This window comes from Dromaius novaehollandiae, chromosome 5 (genome assembly GCF_036370855.1).
Source record: "Dromaius novaehollandiae isolate bDroNov1 chromosome 5, bDroNov1.hap1, whole genome shotgun sequence".
NCBI classification, from domain to species: domain Eukaryota; kingdom Metazoa; phylum Chordata; class Aves; order Casuariiformes; family Dromaiidae; genus Dromaius; species Dromaius novaehollandiae.
In genome coordinates, this window is record NC_088102.1 from 52,499,689 (window position 1) to 52,519,923 (window position 20,235).

Consider the following 20,235-nt stretch of genomic DNA (forward strand, 5'->3'; position numbering starts at 1 on the left):
AGACCGGTCACTAGTGAGAAAAGGCAAATTTGAAGAGAATAAACATTAACAGGAGTGGCTGTGGGGAGACCTCCCACCAAATCTAGTTTTTACAGCTCAATTATTTAATGCAATTTTAAGTTCAGACACTCAGGCCTGCAACCCAGCTAAATCTCCTAATGTGTAATGAGGAGAGTGTAATTATGTGGTGCTGGACGAATTCAAAGAAACTTTGAGATAGACTGTTTTAAAAGAAACAGTCACCGGAGAGATGAATGAATTGCCCGGCTTTTCAATAGAGGACTCTAGAGGGCTACATCTATAGTGCACACAAATAGCAACAGCCCCCCTGAAGGCCTGGTGGGGCTGGGATTGTATAGCCCTCAGAGAAGCAGTGTAAAGCTCCTCAGGTGGTAGCGCTTTCCTAAAAAAATAAAAATAAAATAAAAGAATAGAAAGTCATGATCAGCCAGGTGCCTGACACAGCCATTAGCTACAGAAATGCAAGGACCTTGCAGGAAATGAGGGGTGATGCTACAAAACAGAAGAGGTCTGCGCTCCCTTCCCTGCCTCCGAAGATGGCTGGTGCCAGTACACAGAGGCGCACAGCAGCAGGGCTGGCTGCAGAGCCTTTGGTGGCATCCGACCCCACTTGAATATGCAGTTCTACTGACTTCAAAATCTCCCTGGCGCAGGCTGCCTGATTTTGCACATTTCTGGAAACAAAGAAAACTAAGCCTGATAGCATCAAAACATCACAGGATCCCCCACCAAAATGTTTTTGAATGAAATGGTTTTATTTTTCATTTTGAAATAAACTTTTCTGAAAGTACTTTTTGTAAACTTCATTATAATACCCCATAATGTATCATCTGTAAAAACCATCCCAAAAGCAACTAATTCATTGAAATTCATTTTATCTTGTGGAATTATCCATTGGGTGGACTGGATGGTAGTCAGGGAGTAGAAGTGGGCTCATTCGTATTTAAAGTACTAACAAAATTCAGTGTCTTTAGCTACTTCATTAAATAGAGCTCTGAAAAAATTAACAGGAAGAAGATCCATTAGCCATATTCAGTAGCACACACACAAAGGAAACCCTCTGCATTAAATTAACTATTTCCTTCCCCAGTTCTGAAGGAAGACTACATTGCCTCTCTGCTGCTTTACTGCAAATGAGTTTCAGAAGTAATAAGTGTTTCTCTAAGATCTTTCCAGGGGAGTTCCCAGGATGATAAAATGGGGCTCTTGGGAGTGGAGATTTCCTTTTTTTTCCCTTGAAGAAACACCCTAAAAAAGTTCTAAACAATAATAATTTCCTTTTTGACAATTCTAGCTGCTGTAAAGTAGCTATTTTGGGGCCTGAGAGGGAGTTTCCTAATATGAATGGGGCAGAATAAGCCCATATATTCTTTGCTTTTTCTTCGAGAGCTCAACCCAATAGTAATTTTCTCCATATTTCTGCATTGCACAGACATAATTCACTTTCCTGTTGTATATCATCTCTTTCTGCTGTCCTCTTCCTTAGCACTTCCTCAGCTTTAGGCAGGATTGATGCCAGAGCTTTCTCCCCTGCAGCTTTCCTCTGCAAACACTTTTTTTTTTTTGGCCTCTGGTTCAATATTTCTCTCTCTGTTTTCAGAAAACCTTTCACCTTTTCTCTCCTTTATTGCATCTACATTTGCATATTCTAAAGGTCACATGAGACCCTACAAAGCCAGAAGCATCTGAGCAGCCTAACAAACCCACCTCAGACCATGCTCAGGGAAACTCCACCATCATTCAGAAAGAGCCCCAAACTAAAGAAAAACCCCAGGCTCCCAGCGCACCTCTCTTACAGCCTGTGCAGGGCAGAGACTCATTAATTCCCCACAGCTGTCTCAGCTCCCTGAACCACAAATCCCCAGAAAACCAGTTGTAGGCCATCTTCTCACTAAGCTGAACTCCTGCTGGGCTGGCCTTGCCTTGATGAGGGCTTACCTCTGGGCTAACCCCTCCCAAGGGGCTGTAGCAGACCCCACCACTTGAGCACTTCTCAAATTTCATCTTTGCTCTCAAATCATCACTGTTTTGGCTGTGCTTACCTGGGGAGTGAGGTGAGGGGGTTTGAACTCAGGGCCTGAGTTGCATTTTGCAGCTATTTTCCTTTGTGACCATAAAGGCTGTAGAGCTCCTTCAGGACAGTACAAAAAGGAATAGGTATTTCATCAGGTTTAATGGCAAGTTTAATGCTTCCGGTAAGGAAAAGAGGAGGGAGCCCAATTTAGCATTCTTTTAGTACTTTTTTTTTAACTTCTGTCCCATATCTCAGATTGCTTTAAGGTGAACTTGCTACTGCTTCTTGTTTTATATTCTAACAAATGTTGGATTCTCTACCAAGAACAAAAATTAAGAGCTTTTCCAATAAGAAAATCTGTACAAAAGACTAATGGTTTTTGCAAATGCGTTGTTCTGTCTCATGGCATAGGCTGAGCACTCCACATAATTTCTTTCTCACAGAAAATTAAAAAGTTCTTAAAAAAATCTTATCTGAACTCTGACACATTTGTGTGGATTTCCCATGATGGCTCTAGAAGAGGTGAAAAATCTCTAAATTTGTAAAACAATAACATTCTTATAAAACAAAACAAAAACTTAATACAATTCATAAAACTTAAGTGCAGCATATTCTAGGATTTGACTATTGGAACAAGTTTCCAATTTTAAAGGTGAATTGGAAAGGTAGGCAAAAGTTTGCTTTCCTGGTGGTTTTTTGGAGCAAATGTAGGTTATGGTCTACGTAAAGAACATGTACAACTATGCAAAGGGAGACATACGTTCTTTTAAAATGATGAAACATTTGGTCAAAAAAAGCTGTAGAAAGACTGAAGGGCACTCTGTGCTTTCTATCCCACCTTGACAGAGCAGAATCAGACAGGAAACATGGATAGATTAAAATATAACCAAAGAGAGGTAAGAAAAACACATTTACACCTTGAGTTGCTGCTGTGGTGCTGCTCCTGACATAAAATTGCCAGAGGAAAAAGAAGAAAAGAGAGAGGGAAGGAAAAACAGAAAATAGAATAAGTTTAGAGCCCTACCCTGGAAAACCCAGCCAGGTAGGGCCTACAGGTTTTTATTCTGCTCTTCCTTACAGGAAGGAATTGCTGTAACTGAGACAGACAAATATATTTTTACAAACCAGAAGCACAATCTACTTGCAGATGTGATATGGCAAGTTCACTTAATTATGAGAAAATTCACATTTTTTTATTTGGCTAGACTGATCGTGTTGACAAACATTAATATGTTTAAGCTTTCTTTGTAAAACTGTATATTCAACTTTGGCACATGCGTGTTCATGCTTAGAGGCCCCATCAGAAGAGATGCTCATGATACGCAAGGAAACAGCAAAATCAGAATTATCGGCACAAAGCTGCATGCTGAGTCTAACAATGATGGCTAGGTCGTGGTGGCAGATGCCCGTGTGAAACCTGGCCCCTGTCCGGCAGCCGGTAGAGGGAGTGCAAGCTGGGGCTCTGCGCAGGCTTTAGATGCACCAGTAAGGGTGATGATGTGGAAGCAAAATAAACAAAATGCAAAGCCAGAAAGCATGCTACTGTCAGCCACTGTGGGAATCATGACTTTGCAAGAGTAAGAGCAATATAAACTAGTATTATCTTTCAGGAACTTGGCTCATCTCTCCAACCTCATTGTACTTGGACTACTTCTTGACCTTCGTGCTAGAGAAAAGCAGGGTTTTCATTTAATTCTGTATTTCAGAGAGGCAGGATGACCAGCTTTCTTGCTCTTGTAAAGTTATAAATACATAAACCTACGCAAAGTTCCAGGAGTGTCAGGGCTATGATTTCTCTTCTTCCTTTCTCCTTTCAACAGAAGTACTCAAAGTAAAGCTAAGTCTTTCCCTTTTCAGATACTTTCAAGGGAACTTTTGTATAGATTCAATACAGCTATAGGAGGGGAAATGATTTTGGGCCAGCTGTATTAATTGCAAACTGATTTAATGGGTCCACTTACTGAATCTGAGTAACTAGGGTTTTGAATAACTGAGATACTTTTCAATCTAAGCAATAAATACCAAAGATAGAACTGTATTATAGGAAAGAGAGACTATGGCTGAGCTTTGGATAATCAAGATTCTAGTTTGTATCATGTGTATTTTGGCAGCAGCTGATTCCTATAGGTATAAAAAAGTAAAAACATGTGCAAACTGCAGTATGACACTACCACTATGACCTAGTCAACAACTTCAAGGTCATCATTAGGAGAGTCTTCAGCTTTTTTTTTCTTTTTTTGCCTAGTTGCACATGGGTTGTTAAGATTTATTGCAATGATTGCAAGGGGACACCTGCTAAATGTCAAAAGATTCCTGGGAAACTTCAAGTGTTTTGCTAAAGAAAAACTACACCATTTACACTGCTTTCACAAATCCAGCTCAGTGGACTACAGTCTAGTTTTCCTCAGTCGTAGAGGCTTTAAAGCAGAAGCATAACCACAAAAGATGTTCAGAAGAATTTATCCTCCCAGACAATTTACCTTTATCAAAAAAGATACGTCTTGCTTCCTGGGATTGCTGCCATATATTATACTCTGTGTGACAGCCAGATCCACCGCTGAAGTCAACAGGCATTGCTATATTGGCCTCGGTGGAGCCATGACGATTCACACCAACAGAGCACTTAATCAGATGGCTAAGCACTGTCTAAATATATCTGGAAGAATTAATCTTAAACTTGTAAAATTTATATCAAACCATTGAAAATATGGAGAAATATCTTAACATTCACATTTCTAGAGGTTTCTGCTGAAATTTTCCATGTCTCTCCCTTGGCTGTGTTGCAGTGTTCCTGACCTACATCACCATTTTATTTTCAGCTCAGCACTTCTCTTTTCTCTGAGCGATGAAACACTGTCTGCTTTTCAAGACTAATATATGGCTCCTGAGTGAAGGCAAGGCTGTGATTCAAATCAAGAGTTCTGTTGACATTATAATCCTTAGGAGCACAGCTGGAGCATTTCACAAACAGTAGCAAAGACCCTCCATTGATTTACTGCCTTGGTATTTGATCAGGAGCCCATGTTCTGTGTCGTTAGCTGCAACATACAAAAAATAACTCGGCAGACTTCTAATTAAGGCATTTAGCTTCTTGCCTATCTTGTAAGAAAAGATTTGTGCTATATATGAGATGATGCTGCTTTTATGGATTCCCACCTATTTTTATAGCAGGAGGGCTCCAGGCACTAAGAAGATCCTCTGGGCTATATATAAATGGAATATACACCAAAGACGCTCTCCAACCCTTCCCAGCAGAAGACTAATCAGTGCAGGATGGCAGGAATTTTCACACGTCTCTCCCTAGCTCAGCATCTTTTCTTTTTATTTCAGCTCCAGTTTACGTAACTTTATTGCCTAGCCATAATCTTCCCCAGCCTCATGAAACCATCCCTGCTCTGATGAGAGCCGTGAAGGGGAACCGCAGCTCCTGTTCTGGGCAGCAAGTAAGCCCTTCCCTCTCGGCAATGCCGGTCCCCCACCAGAGTATGCACGACAGCAATTTCCAAGCCGTGCTCTTTCTTGTCTCGCCCCTCGTTCCCAGTGGCAGGGCACGCGCTGCCAGCCCCTGCTGACCTGAAGAGGAGAGTTCCCTAGATTGTTTCCAGCTTGCACTGCTAGCCCTGCTGAACGAATAGCACTTACAGTATTTTGGGGTGGTGACTCACAAGAAAGTCATGAATGCCCCCTTAAGGGGCTGTCCAAAGCCCCTGGTAAGAAGTGTTTTGGTTTTTCTTGTTTGCATTGTCCAGGCTGCTCACAGATATTTCCATAAGACTCAAACACGGTTTTCTCTATTCGTTGTCCAGTAGCAAGCTGCACCCTAAAAAGCAATAGCTCGGAGACCCAGACCCCAGCCTGGCATCATTCCTACTTCTCTTATCAGTCCCTGTAGTGACAGTCACGATACATAGCCCTTCTAGTTATCACAGGGGATACCAAAGCACTACCCAGGGCCAAAGTCAGTGATGCTCCTGGCTGCCTTTCAGTTTCTTACCTCCCTGTTTATTTCAATGATAATTCAGGCAGCTAGGCTTCCTGGAAAACCTAGTATTTAGGAACAAAAGTATCTTTCGTACTAAGTGCATCACAGTCATATTTTTCATCTCAGTAGTGCTTCAGAAGCTTTACTGACCCTCTCAAATAAAATTAAGCAGTCAGGGATCATTATCACAGACACTTGTGTCTCCCAAAGATATGAGGTTAAATGACTTCACCAAAGCCAAAGAAAAGACAGTGTTCAAGCAAGATCTGGCTTCAAGTGTTCCTGGGGGCGGAAGAGCCATAAGACCTGCAGTTCTTAGTGTTGCTCAGATTTGTCGTTCTACAGAGTTACTGCTGCAAAACATTTTTTCCTACTGAAGTTGAGGATCGTTAAGGCTGGGTCCTCCGACATGTGTATCGTGGCAATACAACTTCTATCAGCCTCCTGTGAGCAAGGCTGGCTCTCAGCTCAGCAGCACTCCCTCCATCAAGGTGATCTCCCAGTCATGAAGATCCTATTGTCTTCTAAAAAGTTTTTATCAAGGAAATATTGGAGGTACAAAGCTTGCAGGAGAATGGCAAAATGGAAGAAGCTGGGAGTAAAGACAAGCTGGAGGAGAGGTGGTTTCAAAGCTGATCAAATGCAGCAGTTGTGACAGTAGCAGTTGTGACAGCAGCCGACTGAGCTCAGAGAGCCCACGACTCGTTATCTAGCCCACCTTCGCCGACCAGTACGGTACACGCGACAAAGCCACGTGCACCAGACAGACTTTTCTGAGCTACAGGCAAGTCTCAGGACTCACCTACATGGTGGGTTGGCTTACTCCAATGCAGTGGTGCAATCACAGGCGTGAGGTCACAGGAGAAGGAAACGTTAGAAACGCCACGAGTCAAAGGAAAGCTGAAGCTGAAATTTTTGAGCCTGGACATCTTACAGGGGACAACAAAAGCAGACCTTTCCTGAATGGCTCTCAGCTTTACAGACTGCCAGGACAAGTTGGAAGCCTGTGAAACATGTAACCACATGGGCCTGCCTCTCATGCCAGGATTGCCCTGTGCGTGGACTACCTGCTGCTTTCCAGGATGGCCCCACATCCCAGGAAGAGTTGAAGAAGTCATGGAAATCACTGGGCAGAACCGTAAGAATGAAATTCTGCGTCATCATGTGCCCTTTTTGAATAATTTTATCCTCTGACAATTTGCTATGGATGACTAAGCAGAGAGAGTAGCTAAGCAGAGAAAGGCCAGACTGTCTCCTTTATTGTTTAAGAGTGTGTTTTCTGATGCAATGGGGTCCTGACAATTTTAGTAGGGCTTTTAGGTATAATAAAAGCAAGCAGAAAAATAGAGGATATATTATAGATGATTTATAGTTGATATACTGTAACAGCAGAGGCAATCATTGAAAATCAGCCTCAAGAATTGTGTGGTACATTCTGCTTGAAAATACCTAGCTGTGACTTCTCTCATTGGCACAAAGAGGAAGAACTGCTATGATATCTCTCTTTCAGAGAAACAAAAAGCTTTCCAGTCCATATATTTCATAAAGATGAAACTGAAGGTTTGTACGAGTTGAATAGTATGGAGGTAAAGCAGCCATGAAATATTTCTATTATTGCTGCTTTAAAAAAATACTTCTTTATGTTATTTTTGTCAAATAAATAAAATATTCCATAAAATTCTTCTCTCTTGGAGCCCTGATTCTACTTTAGTGAGTCAGTGAAAAAAATTCCCACTGATTTAAGCTGTGCAGGATCAGACATTAGTAAAATAATGTCATGTAAAATAATGAGAGTGTAAGGTTTATGACTACTTATTTGGTGGGGCTGGGAGAAATACTACCAAAGTCCAGTGAGATATGGTTACCAGGCAGGAATCCCAGGAGATTCTATTTCCACACAGGAATCCCATGAGACAGTATTATCAAGCAGGAATCTGTAGTATTCAGTTTACCACAAGGCAGTAATATTAGATTTTTAGAATTAAATCCTGTGGTATCTTGTTTTATAAGAGTTGGCACGGAAGGAATAGAGAAAAATGCAATGGAAGAACGATGTCTCCCTGGAATCGCAACTGGTAGCCCTAATCACCATACCGACTTATAGCAAAAATAAAATGTCACAGAATTTCCTCATAATCCTGAGATATTTTACTAAAAGTGATATCAATCACTTATTAGTGAAAGAATTTCTGATTAAAAAAATCAGAAAGTACAGTTCACTGAAATGAAGTCCAAAGCATGAACACTATTGTGATTGTTTTTTGATTGGTGAAAATAACTCTTGCATTTTTTTTTAATCAAAAGTAGTACTACTTTATGTTATAAATGTGTAATATGCCTATTTTAAATCAGCAATAACCAAGATAATTAGCTGTTCAGATCAGTATCTTTTACTGCACGTTTGTGTGATGCCTCACACAATGGTGTCTGCAGCATTTAAGGGATATAAAAATACAACAGAATCGATAAAACTATATTTATTCTCCTCATTTTTTTTTTCGTAGTACCAGTAACACTGGCATTTATGGCAAGAAGTGACTAGACATGGGTTTCAAGGAGACCTAATTTAATTTCAGCCTCTGTCTGGAGGTTGGTCACTACACCTATGAGTTTTGAGAATCCTTTGCCAGCTGTGGAGAGTGATCTGAGAAAAGCTACCACCCACCTTTCCAAAAGAGGAAACTAAAGCTCACTATTTCTGTTTGGTCACAACAGATTAGTCTAAATGCTTGTCTTCTAACTGTAATATGCCTATCTGTATCATGATACAGCTTTTTCAGTATTTAATCAGAGAAACTCTGATGAAGAAACACTTAAAATAAAAAAAGTCTAGTGTGAAGAGTTAATAGACTGATTCATTTTGAGATCAGCTGAGTAAAGGCTGAGTATGCATTAAATTAGGACCTAATATCAGGTTCCAGATTTACTTTTACTTCTTCAGTATTTCCAAATAGATCTAGTCAGATACACATCTCTCTTGAAGCTATGTTTTGGAAGGTGAATGACAGATGCACTAGATCAAAAACTCTCATGGCCCATACCTCTGCTTGAACAGATAGTCAGAAACTTGTTGGAATGACAGAGCTCTCAAAAGTTTATCTTAGTGAAGAGGGAGATATGGAAATTAACGTGAAAATCTAGACAGGAGAGTGGAAAACTGTTGAAAAGAGCATCTAAGCTGGGAAAGGTAAAAGGTAGATCAACAGGGAAGCCAAGAAGAGCTGCAAGAGTCAGGACTGAAAGTCTTCGAAATGAATGGAAAGACCCCACAGATGTCCTTGTCCTGGGACCAAGGCCCTGGTGGGACTCATGGAAGGTCATCCTGAAGAAACTTGTCCTTCTGGTGATGCTGACAACAAAGGTGTTACAGATGTGACAGTGTCAGGTATTCCTCTTGCTTTTCAAAGCTGCGGAAGGACTCGTCTCTGGTATTCAGATGTGATTACAGCAAGCTGAAGAAAAGGCAGTGGCAGGAAGGAATATAAAACTCAAGAGGCATTAGCCTGTTTGCTGTGTTTGAGAATATGTTTGCTTGAGTGCTTGTGAACAAGAAAGCAGGCACCGCTGAATAGTAGGCTTAAGGAAAGTCAGTTTAGCTTTAGAAGAGGGTGTAGATACACTGATCAGATCTTAACCCTAAAAGACATAATCAAACAGTAGTGTGAGCATGGGAGACTTGTGAATGTGTTAAGCGGACCATTAGAAAGCATATCACCTATAGTGTGGATATAGGTGACACAGAGGTATGAGAAAGATTACAAAGAAAGATTACTGGTAATGACAGATGAAAGAGTTATTGAACCCACACTTTGGAGAGATGCAAATCATGACCATAGTGATTTTGTGATAAGCTCAGTAGGTAATGGTTTGGGACCATTAGTTCACATACCACGGGTTACCCAACAGCCACCAGATGCTAATGGCTTGCAGACCCCAGTGACAACAGGGCTGAACCATGCTGGCAGTTCAGGGGCAGTTGAATCTCCTGTGATCTTTGTGAGAGCCTTGAGAATGAATACACTCTTTTTGGTTAGGGAATGGCATGTACCCTTGTGCAGAAGGCTGTGAAAATACATTTCAAGGGAAACATCATTTCCGAGTGAGCCCTGTAGTGAGATACCGGTTATCTATGCTGGGAAATTTAAAAGGTAGATCAACAGGGGAGTCAAGAACAACTGCAAGAATCAGAACCAAAAGTCGTCAAAAAAATATACTCTTTTTGCACAGAGACCAATTTCACATGTTGCTACAATATAGAAAGGAGAAGTCAAATGACCATATCACCTTGGAAGAATTAGCATTAGTATGTTCAAATGGAGAAACTTTTTATTTTTCACTTACTGGCATGAAAAGAAAAACTAAACTGATCCTGATTCATGCCAGTTTACTTGGTCTATGGACATGTATCCTTTTTCTCCAGTATCTGAACAGCTTCAAATCAGTTACTATTTTTTACAGAGTAAAATAAAAAAAGAGTAAAATTGCCAACACATACAGTGTTGAGTTCCCTCCTTCCACCTCCAGTGGGAGAATGTAAAGGAACATGCAAACATCATTTTTCAGAAAGGAACCCAGATGTCCTTTCCAAAATAATGTGCATCTGTCATCACCACAAGTGTGCACTCATAATGATAAAGTATATGTGCAAATACCTGGAAGTTCACACTCTTTTGCACTAGGATACCTTATCCCTAGTTCACAAAATCTAGCCGTAAGTGGAAAGTTTCCATCAAGTTAATATTTCCCATACAGCAGTGCTGCATAGAGGCAGAGCTCCTAACTGACCATAGCCAAGTGTAAGCCAAACTGCAGCCTGCAGATGTGAGCAAAAAGGCAGGGAACCCGTGTCCCTACACTCCTCTCAGAGCAGAGCAGCTGGAGGCTGGGCCCAGCTCAGGCTCAGTTTCCTTCACAGATGTTGGGGTGGTAGGACACGACTGGTTTATAGAAGTAGGAGAGCAGTGATTTCGAAGTGAGAACATATTTCGTACTTGAGAACACCACTGAAAAGGCAATTAAAAGTTCAGGAGGTCTCTCTTATCCTCCAGTGGGCCACTACTAGCCATTAGGATTCAACCGATTTCAGTAAGAAGATGCATAGTAAATTCAGAAGTGCACCAAATGCACTGTGCCTGCATATTTGGACTCTGCCCTTTCATCACCATGTGTAGGATCTAGGTGACTAAAAGCTAGATACATAGTCTAAAAGGCAAGTGTAAGTGAGCTAAACATCTAGGCTTCTGCTGTTGTCAACGGAAAAAATTGTGGAAGAGTGGATGATTTATCCCAGCTATCTTAAGCATGTCTTTTAGGATGGAACGAATCTTCTTTTGGAAGTGCTTGCTTTTCTCATTGACAATAGACAACTAGCTTAGAATAGACACCTAATTTTTAGACAACTAGCATTAGGCGAGAAGTCTCTCTTACACAGTGTTAGCTTTACCAGCCACGAAGACTCTTCACTTGCTAAATAAGACTGCTCTTCTGCCTTGCTACTAAATGCACTAAACAAGTGTGTGTGTTGGGGGGGGGGAAGGGAGGAGAAAATGTTCTCTATTATTCTAAATGAAAAACGCCCAACATTTCAGTATTTCCTTATCGGCCCTTCATCACCACAGGACTTGAATACCCAGAATGTTCCCAACAGCTGTGCAGCACATTGATAGGAACATACAGAAAACAGAACCAAAAAAAGAGATGAAGGTTTCTGGGCAGTGTTTGCAGAGTTCTCTGCGGTGCTCCAGCCCAGAAGCGAATGACATGGCCACTGCAGGAGACCTTCTGCACTGGTCTGCCCAGAGTGTTGTGGAGTAGTCTGCAGAGTTCAATAACATCAAGCGAAAAGCCAGGCCAATGTTTCTGTGGATCTCTCAAGCATGACAAGGTGTCAGAGAAATCTCCTCATCTCTGAGAAATGACTGATATTTCACAAAGTTTGTCGCCTCCTGCTTAGCAAAATGTCTTTTTTCTTAACATAATGTGCTTCTAAAAGCTTTCTCTCCTGTATTGCAAAAAATCATTCTCATCTTCACTTGTTCCCACAGAACCTTTCAGTAATATGTTCTTCATCGCCAGCCTCACCAGCAGCATCTCATATGTTCACCTCTACAAATAAGTATTTAATGTATATTTTCATAAATTTGGCTTAGGAGCTACTTGTTTCACAGTGATAGAATGCTGTTTTTGCAGATTGATTTGCTGAAGTCAGGCGGAGTTGCAATGCAGCCTATGCAGCAAATCACAAGATTGAGACTTGGGGCAAAAATCTGGTCATGAGTTTGGTTTGGGATTTATTGCTCAGCAACTTGGAGCACAGCTACTCAACAGCTGGCTCTTTAGCCAAAACACACTGGCAAACAGAGAAAAATTGTCATGGTAACAGTGTTACAGTGCATAGTGCAAAAATGGTGCATGGCGCACTCTGGTCTACTAAGGGAATTCCTGAGTGGTACCACAATAAAAATTATGACTAATAATAACTTGTAATAATAACTATCACTGCTACTAATAATAGCAATTGTTATATTTATAGTATAACAACAGCTAGATATCTTTGACTAGTATTTGGTGATTCCAAATTACTGTTTAAATGTGTTAGCTGATTTCTTACAAGCTCTCTGCTGAAGTATTGCAGCTCCCTCTGCAATATAGAGTTAGCTCATAAGCAAAGGCACTCTGCGTATTCCCCTCTGGGGCTAATGGAACTGTCTTTCTCTTACTCCTCACCATCACAGAAGCTTAAATAATATGTAATAATATGCAATTTAGTCATAAATGAGTGCAGGGTTTGGCTAAAGCTAAAACAAAGCATGAAATGAACAGGAAGTGAAGCAAAAATGTCAGTTTAAGGCACTGCCCTCCCCTCACTCCATGCACCCTCCCCTGCAGCCACTTAATCTTGGACTGGCTCTTTTCTCCTCACACAAGTGTTTGCGAGGCTTCAGAGTGAACCCCACAACTTTAAAAAAAGAAATGCTCTTTCCTGGTGTTTTAGCATTGCTCTGACCTTGTTTCTGCTGCAACATAATGGAGAGGGGCACTGAAATCCCTGAAGAAGCAGGAGCAGGCACAGGCACAGGCACAGGAGTAGTACAGCGGCTGGGAACTGGGCACAAACCGCTGTGGCTCGAAGGGGTAATAAACAACAACATTGTAAAAGGTTTATTTTTGTGATTCTGAATGATGATTGCACTCAAACCAGAGCTGCTTTAAGAAGCAGGTAATTTCTTTGTATTTACACCAGAAAATTTTCCTGCTGCAATTTAGAGCACAGGCCCACAAACAGATGCTTCACCACAAGTGGTGATGGGGAAAGAAAGGCACTTTCTACACTCTGTAAAAACCTAACACAGAACAACCCTGTCCGGCTTGATTCTTCTTGATGATCTCCCTTGTCCTCAGAGCTCCTCAGCATGACAGAGAGCAGGGGGAGTTTAGATAGACAGGAAAAGAGAAGATATGACTGTCGGCATAGAGGGATCCCCAAACTGTGATATGTTGATTTGGGATGATACTGTCCACCTCTTCAAATACTGATAGCAAAAAGCTGTTGCCACTACCAAATATCACATTCTTATTAAACCATTTCAGCAGCAGCTAAGTGGAGATCTCTGGGCGAACAGCTAGCGTAGCTTCTAGATCTGTCTTGCTCTCTCTCCCTTTGCTAACTTCTGTTCTCCAGCCACTGTGACTGCTGGGGCCACAGTTCAACTCTCCAAGAAAAAGGCCACTGAGTCAGGCTTTCGGATCTACCCTCTTAGGGTAAGGTAGAGTCAGCACCAGCAAATGCCTTGTGCTCCCTTGGCTGACAGGACCTTCAGGACTGATCCGATCCCTCCAGTGATGGCTCCAGTTTGACACAGTCTTCTAGTCCTTGTTGGCCCTGACATAACATGAGGACCAGCTGCAGTTTCTCCACGTGTGTGGCCACCCTTCTTTTACGGGACAATGCATGACCTGGACCATCTTCTTCTCAAAACAAACACACAATAAATAGGTATCATTCACCTATGTTGCTATATTGGCATTGGCCAATCAGACCAAATGAAAATGGTTTGACTGCAGTAATTAGTATTACAACATGTAGCAATGGTATCAAAAACTAGCAGCTGTCTCAGCTTTTTAGAAGACAAGTCAGCCAGCAGCTTATTTTGTTAGCCGTTTGTCCTGTTTGTGGTTTGATTGTAACTGAAGTCTTAGACTAATCTTTGTCAGAAAAATAATAATAGTAATAATAATGACATGTACAGTGTTGTAGACAATAGCAATGGCATTTTACAGTGAGGACTATTGTATCATCATTATATTCCTTCGTTTTCCAATGTAAGAAACTCAGTCATAAAGACTCCAATGCTTTTTTTTTTCTGAGTTCCTGCATTTGATCTTGAAGTGACGAGTAGCATCCCAGTATGCTCTATCCAACAACCTTCATGTAAAATAAATTTACAAGCTAAAAAGTGGAATAGGAGGGGGAAGAAGAATGCAGGATCATTTTGAAAGGAATGTTCTAAACAATGGGATATACTTCCATCCAAATACTGCTACCCATATTTAGTTTTTATCCCTTGAAAGTAAGCAGATATGCTGAAAACTCCAGATCATTTTATCGTACCTCATTCCAGCATTATGAAGTACATAAAAATGAACATTATTCATACTTTAAGTTTTCTTTTAAGTTCCAGGGCAATGCTAAGTGGCCCTGGATGTACAAAAATCACCCCCTCTGTTTTTGCCTGGTTCTTCACATACTGCAATAAATTGCATGCAGCTTGTCCCATGTGGGTCAACAGGAGCTCTGCTATTCCTTTTGTGGTGGAGAGCGTGCTTCAGTGGTTATTATAAGACTGCAAGACTTTGGGGTTCGCAGGGCTTTTTCTGGCCGTGTCTCTGACTGAGTGGAATATTTTGTGACTGTATATAGCACGTGGCAAATAGCATAGCAGTGACTGCCCAGCACTGTCTGAATTCCCTGGGCAGGGAGTTTTCCCCTCGTTATGTGTCATTCCCAACCCACTGTCCAGTCCAATAGTTCACATGTACATCCTCCATTCCCATTAACACCAGTAATAATGTACATAAATATCCATATCAAAATAATCATTCTGATCAGATGTTCATTGCTGAGAGCTAAGGAGACTGTATGGCTTCATTGCACAAATTGCCTTAGAGTCCAATCCTGTTCCCCAGGAACACAAGTAAACCCTTCAAGAAATGTACTGTTATAGCAGTACTATCATATGAAGAACCATCCAAAAGGAGATAAGCAGTCTCTCTCTTTTTCATTTGCTTGTTGATTTCTTTTACCTACATCCATTAGTTCCTCGCTGTAATACTGATGTTACTGTAGTTCTTGTTGCTTTGTTAGTGAGAAAAATGGAAGGGAGGCAGTTAGAGGCAGAATCTAAATGGTAGATTAGATTGGAGCTGGTTTTGGCCTTGAAGGAGAAGAGGAATTAAATGAAGTCAAAAAACATGCAATGCGCTATGCTATCTCTGCAGGTTCCTCGGTATCAGGTGGATTTTTCTGGGTAGGGGTTGTACCTCCAACACTTAGTTATATCTTGTGTGACCGAAACTTGGACTGAGTGGCACCCGTTACAATTAAAAGGAGCTGTTATTTAACAGTGTAAGGAGAGAGAATAGCAAGTATGTCAAAATCTAAGATAAATCTTCCAGACATGTCTGATGCCTGACAGATTAATGTATTTTACATGTTTCTGCAATATGCTTCTTAGCTATATGTCTAGCTTCCTAGCTTTTCTTTCCAAACATCTTGAAGGGGAAGACGTTACATTTTACCTAATTATTATTGCTGTCACTAACTTCAGGCAATGCAGAATCTGATGGGTAAGCTCCACACTGGTGTGGTCCTCAGCTCTATAGCTGCATTGTCCTCTGTGTACACTTTGCGGCCTACAGTTTACTTTTCAAAAACTCATCCAGCAAACAAAACAGTTGCTTCTGGTTGTACTCTGCCTCCAGGCTGATTTCATTAGGAGTAATGTAGTGCTGAGCTGAGCGAGCTGTCTGTTAAACTGTGATGATGCAGTGGGATATAAGTTAACTTGTGTTTGTATAAAAATGTTTTCAGGGACCTTTATGTGTCAGAGTGCAAAATAAAGCTTTAGCTATTTCCTGTATCAATGGCAGGTATTGCAAAAGAAGAATATTGAAGAACTTTCTGAACACCTGGGCTCCAGCCCTCCGCCTGAGGCAGACTTTCTCGGGCACTCTGGAAGGTCACACACAGTTTGTCCGTGCATGAAGGAGCAAGGTACAGAGCTGGTGCAGTTTTTCAGCCCATACAGACCTCAAACCCCTCTGATCCTGACCCAAATGTACGTGAATGCACCTCACCTCAGGGCTGCGTAGCTGCCCCTCGCAGCCACAGATGGCAATGGGCTGGGGAGGATGACAGCAATGCCCCGACACACAGAGGTACTCTGAGGATACGGCCACCAACTCGAGAGAGGACTCAAGCCTGAGAGTGATGAGCGCCGTGGAAAGTCCAAGAGTAAATAAGGAAAAGAGACATCCATTTGTTTCACAGTTGTGACACTAAAGGTCAACTGGAAAAGTTACTCTCCTACATGCTCAGAGAGGTTATGAATTGTACAGCTATGTCCATATATGTTCTGACAGATTTTAAGTGGTGCTTTGCTGGGCAGTTTTAAAATTCAGCAACACACGTCATTTGCTTACAACAGCCAGTTTCTTTCACATTAGCCACCGGTAGAAAATGATTCATACAAGAGAGGCCACATGTTGAACAGATTTCTGTAAAGAATTATGCTACATTCAAAGTCAGCTAAAACATTCTCACACAAAAAGTTAACTTAAGCTACTATTTCCCACAATAATAATAATAAAAATAAGCTTAATAAACACTTACCCTGATTCTCAAAACTCATTTTCTGTTATGTTTCCTTTTACCAGTTTTCTTTGGCAGAGTGTCAAGTAATGTATCAGCAAAAGTATGTGTTTCATAATCTGACAAAAGGAAAAAATATATGTATATTTTTAGTTCGAAACTGTTTATAATTTCAATAGGTAAAAAGAATACGGGACAAGGAAGAACAAAATAGCACATGCAGAATGTCAGCAATGAATATGAAAGTATAAGCATATGAATTTTAACATAAGAACAAGCCTTGATGGGAACTAAGTTTTCTAAAAAATAACTACATTAGTAACAAGAATCCTTTGAACATATTTCTCCACATAGCATCTTAGCAGATTTCCCTACTGATCTTAAGTTCATACTCCCTGAAGCTTGAGGATGAGGGCTGTGAGGCTATGAGAAGACCCCAGAACATGATCTCCCTCAAAAATGGTCTGGTTTGGTTGACAAATTCCCAGGACATTTCCATTGTCCTGCCCCACTGAGTCCTGCTCTTCAATAATGCAAACTCCAATCACATATTCCCTCTCTGTTAATAAAACACTGAACTCATCCTGTCACATACTGAATTTGAGAAAGATGATACCCTTGAAGAGTGCTCTGATTCCCCATGTTCGTTGCACTTGTCCCACCGCCCCACAGAGAAGCATCCCAGGCTGGCACCTCCAGTTGCAGGAACTGACACTAATCTCTGCATCAGAGAGACATCCCACTTAGCACTGCTACAAATTCCTCCCTTAGCTGGTTTTCATGCCATAGCTCCCCAAAGATCTTTTTTCATGCCAGCTGTAGTTCACACATAATTATTCAAGTAGGCAGTGACACCATAGAGGTGACTGCAGAAGATCTAGCAGGTAGAAGACATACTTTGACCCTGCAGTTAAGATCTGTTGTGTTATTTAGTCATCCTTTATCATGAACACAACTTTCACAAAGGGCAATTGCTTTTGTAATCCTGTCGTCCTGAGGATGGACAAGGGAGTGGGAGAGCTACAGAAAAAGGGAGAAAAGGAAGAGACAGTAGTGGGCAAAGAAAATAATGTGTGGGCAAAAGAGTTGATAAAAGAGCAAAAGCCAACAGAACAAATAACTGCTGGAAAGACCCTGAGGTAGTGATAGTTGGGATGGGCGTTTCAGTTGTGGGGAATGCGTGGTTAAAGAGAAGCATGGAGCAAAGCTTCAGCCTGCAGATACAAGGTGAGAAGTAGAGGCTATAATAGATTGTCCGGATGCATTTCTTTACCTGAAAGCTGTTCCTACGTCAGACACTGACGAGGACCAGCAGGACAAGGAGATGGCCTGCCATGACCATGTCAGGTTCCTTGGCTAAGAGCAGCCCCTGGTCTGCCAGGAGTCACTACCACCACACCACCACCTCACACCACTGAGCTGGCATTGCAGGAAGAGTTAACCCTACAGCTCAAAAGCAATAAGGAAAAGAAGCCAAGCATGGAAGCTGAGAAAAAGGATGCTAAGACACTGAATGTAATTCACAAAAAGTCAAATGACTGTGGCTTGATCTTCCGGCTGGAGCTCCTTGGCTCCTGCTTTCCTGCAGAGGTGGGTGTATATGGGCAGCACCATCACAAGCTGGAAGTGTGAACTGCAACATCTGACCCACTGGAGACCTAGAGGAGCCAAACAGATGCAGGCAGTCTTGTTCTCTCTGATCTCTGCTTTATACAGAGGTATACAGAGATATATTAACTGTACAAGCTCAACAGAAGAAGAGGGAGGAGCTACTGAAAAAGCCCATACCCATTACAAGCAAAGTGACACCCAGTTCCCTCATCGAACCAGTCCAAACACACTGGAGAGAGGTTATTGGTGCCTTTGTTATCTGCTCAGCATTGTAGCTGCCTGCTGCTATACTCCACTGCCCCTTTCCAATACATAACACTACAACATCACCCAAGATAATAAGGTTTTGATCATGGCAAGACGCGTACAACAGCAAACAACCCAGGCACACAGAGATCAAATAGACCAGCTGCAAACAGGAAAAAAAAAAAAAAGAATGCATCTGACTTGCTAGCTTGTGTGTGTGCGTATGTGCGTTATGCCAGCGGCAGCAGCCTGGGTGGTGGAGGTCTCCAGCGACCCCAGCCCTCCAGGGCTCGGGCCCCCAGCCCTGTGCTGCACTCCAGCCCTGTTCTCTCCCAGGACTCTGCCCCGATCACACAGAGGGGCAGCCAGATGTGGACGTGAGAAAGCTTGCTCAGGCAAGTCCCTTCTGCAATCGCTGGGGAGTAAGTAGTCTTCCAAAATAATCATAATTAAAAGGAGTGTGTGCAAAGGGGGAGGTAGGGTATGGGCCTGCTTTCTTGCCATGTCTTCATAGCATACAAACATGGTGAAAGGGATTTTTTGCTAACAATATGCTTCTCTATGCCCCTTCCAGTCTACTCCCCATCCTTCCAGATCAAAGGGTCTCCGTATAATATTTGCCTTCAGTAGAAGAGCACATGAGCAATATCTTTCAGGGTCATTTACATCTATTTAGTGGGGTTAATAAATATGTAACCTGAATTATGGGCCTAAACCCCTTTAGAGATACAGACACAGAGCCAAATTCTGCTGAGTTCAATGCCAGTGCAAATGCAGAATAACTTCCATAAAGTTTGCAAAGATAACCCAGGTTTATTCTCTCTTTCCTCCTTTCTTTCAGAATACATGATATGGAATTGAGTCTGGGTGTGGACTTGAATTCTATGAATCCTTTCTTATTTTTTGTACCTTAAGCCTAGAGGAATTTGGAAAGCAGAGCTGTCTGAATTGTGACATCTATATATGCTTCTAAAGGAACAGAACCAATATAAAGATGACTTGTTGTCATATTTAAATTATTATTGTGAAAGAGTGTGAGACGCAAGGGGTAGGGAGTACACAGCAGTGGAGTATGGCATGGTATAGAAGATTCAAAAGAATTAATTATGAGATGACCCAGAGACGCACAGCTCCCCTTCACTGCATGGAAGCTGGTGGCATATTGGAGGGTCCAGTCCTGGCCCTGCCACAGAGAGCCTGGATGATTGTGGGCAACTCACTTCACCTCTCTCTGTCCATCTCTGATCTGCGATCATTCTCTGTCTGTGCCTTGCGTGAACTTTGTAAGGATAAATTAATTAATGGTTAAGAGATGCTCCAGTATGACACAAGCAGTAGCATTCAAAATACCCTGCAATGAGGGAACATCTTAGTCATGCAAAAGAAGTAAAACAAAACAAGACACAGTTTCATTGACTTCCGCAGGGAATATGTTGTTTTGATTGTTTCCTGTGACAATAATTTCCAACTGGAAATGTCTATGTTGGAGTA

At 41.7% G+C, this 20,235-nt stretch overlaps 1 long non-coding RNA gene across 4 annotated transcripts in view; it reads right to left on the minus strand.

Annotated features, from left to right (window-relative positions):
• Positions 1-20,235, minus strand: part of LOC112979988 (uncharacterized) — a 99,621-nt gene that overhangs the window by 32,491 nt on the left and 46,895 nt on the right. For all 4 annotated transcript variants that reach the window (XR_003258317.2, XR_003258315.2, XR_010389435.1 and 1 more), the window contains one exon: positions 16,909-17,006. This is a non-coding gene — a long non-coding RNA (uncharacterized LOC112979988). The remainder of the gene's footprint in view (positions 1-16,908; positions 17,007-20,235) is intronic.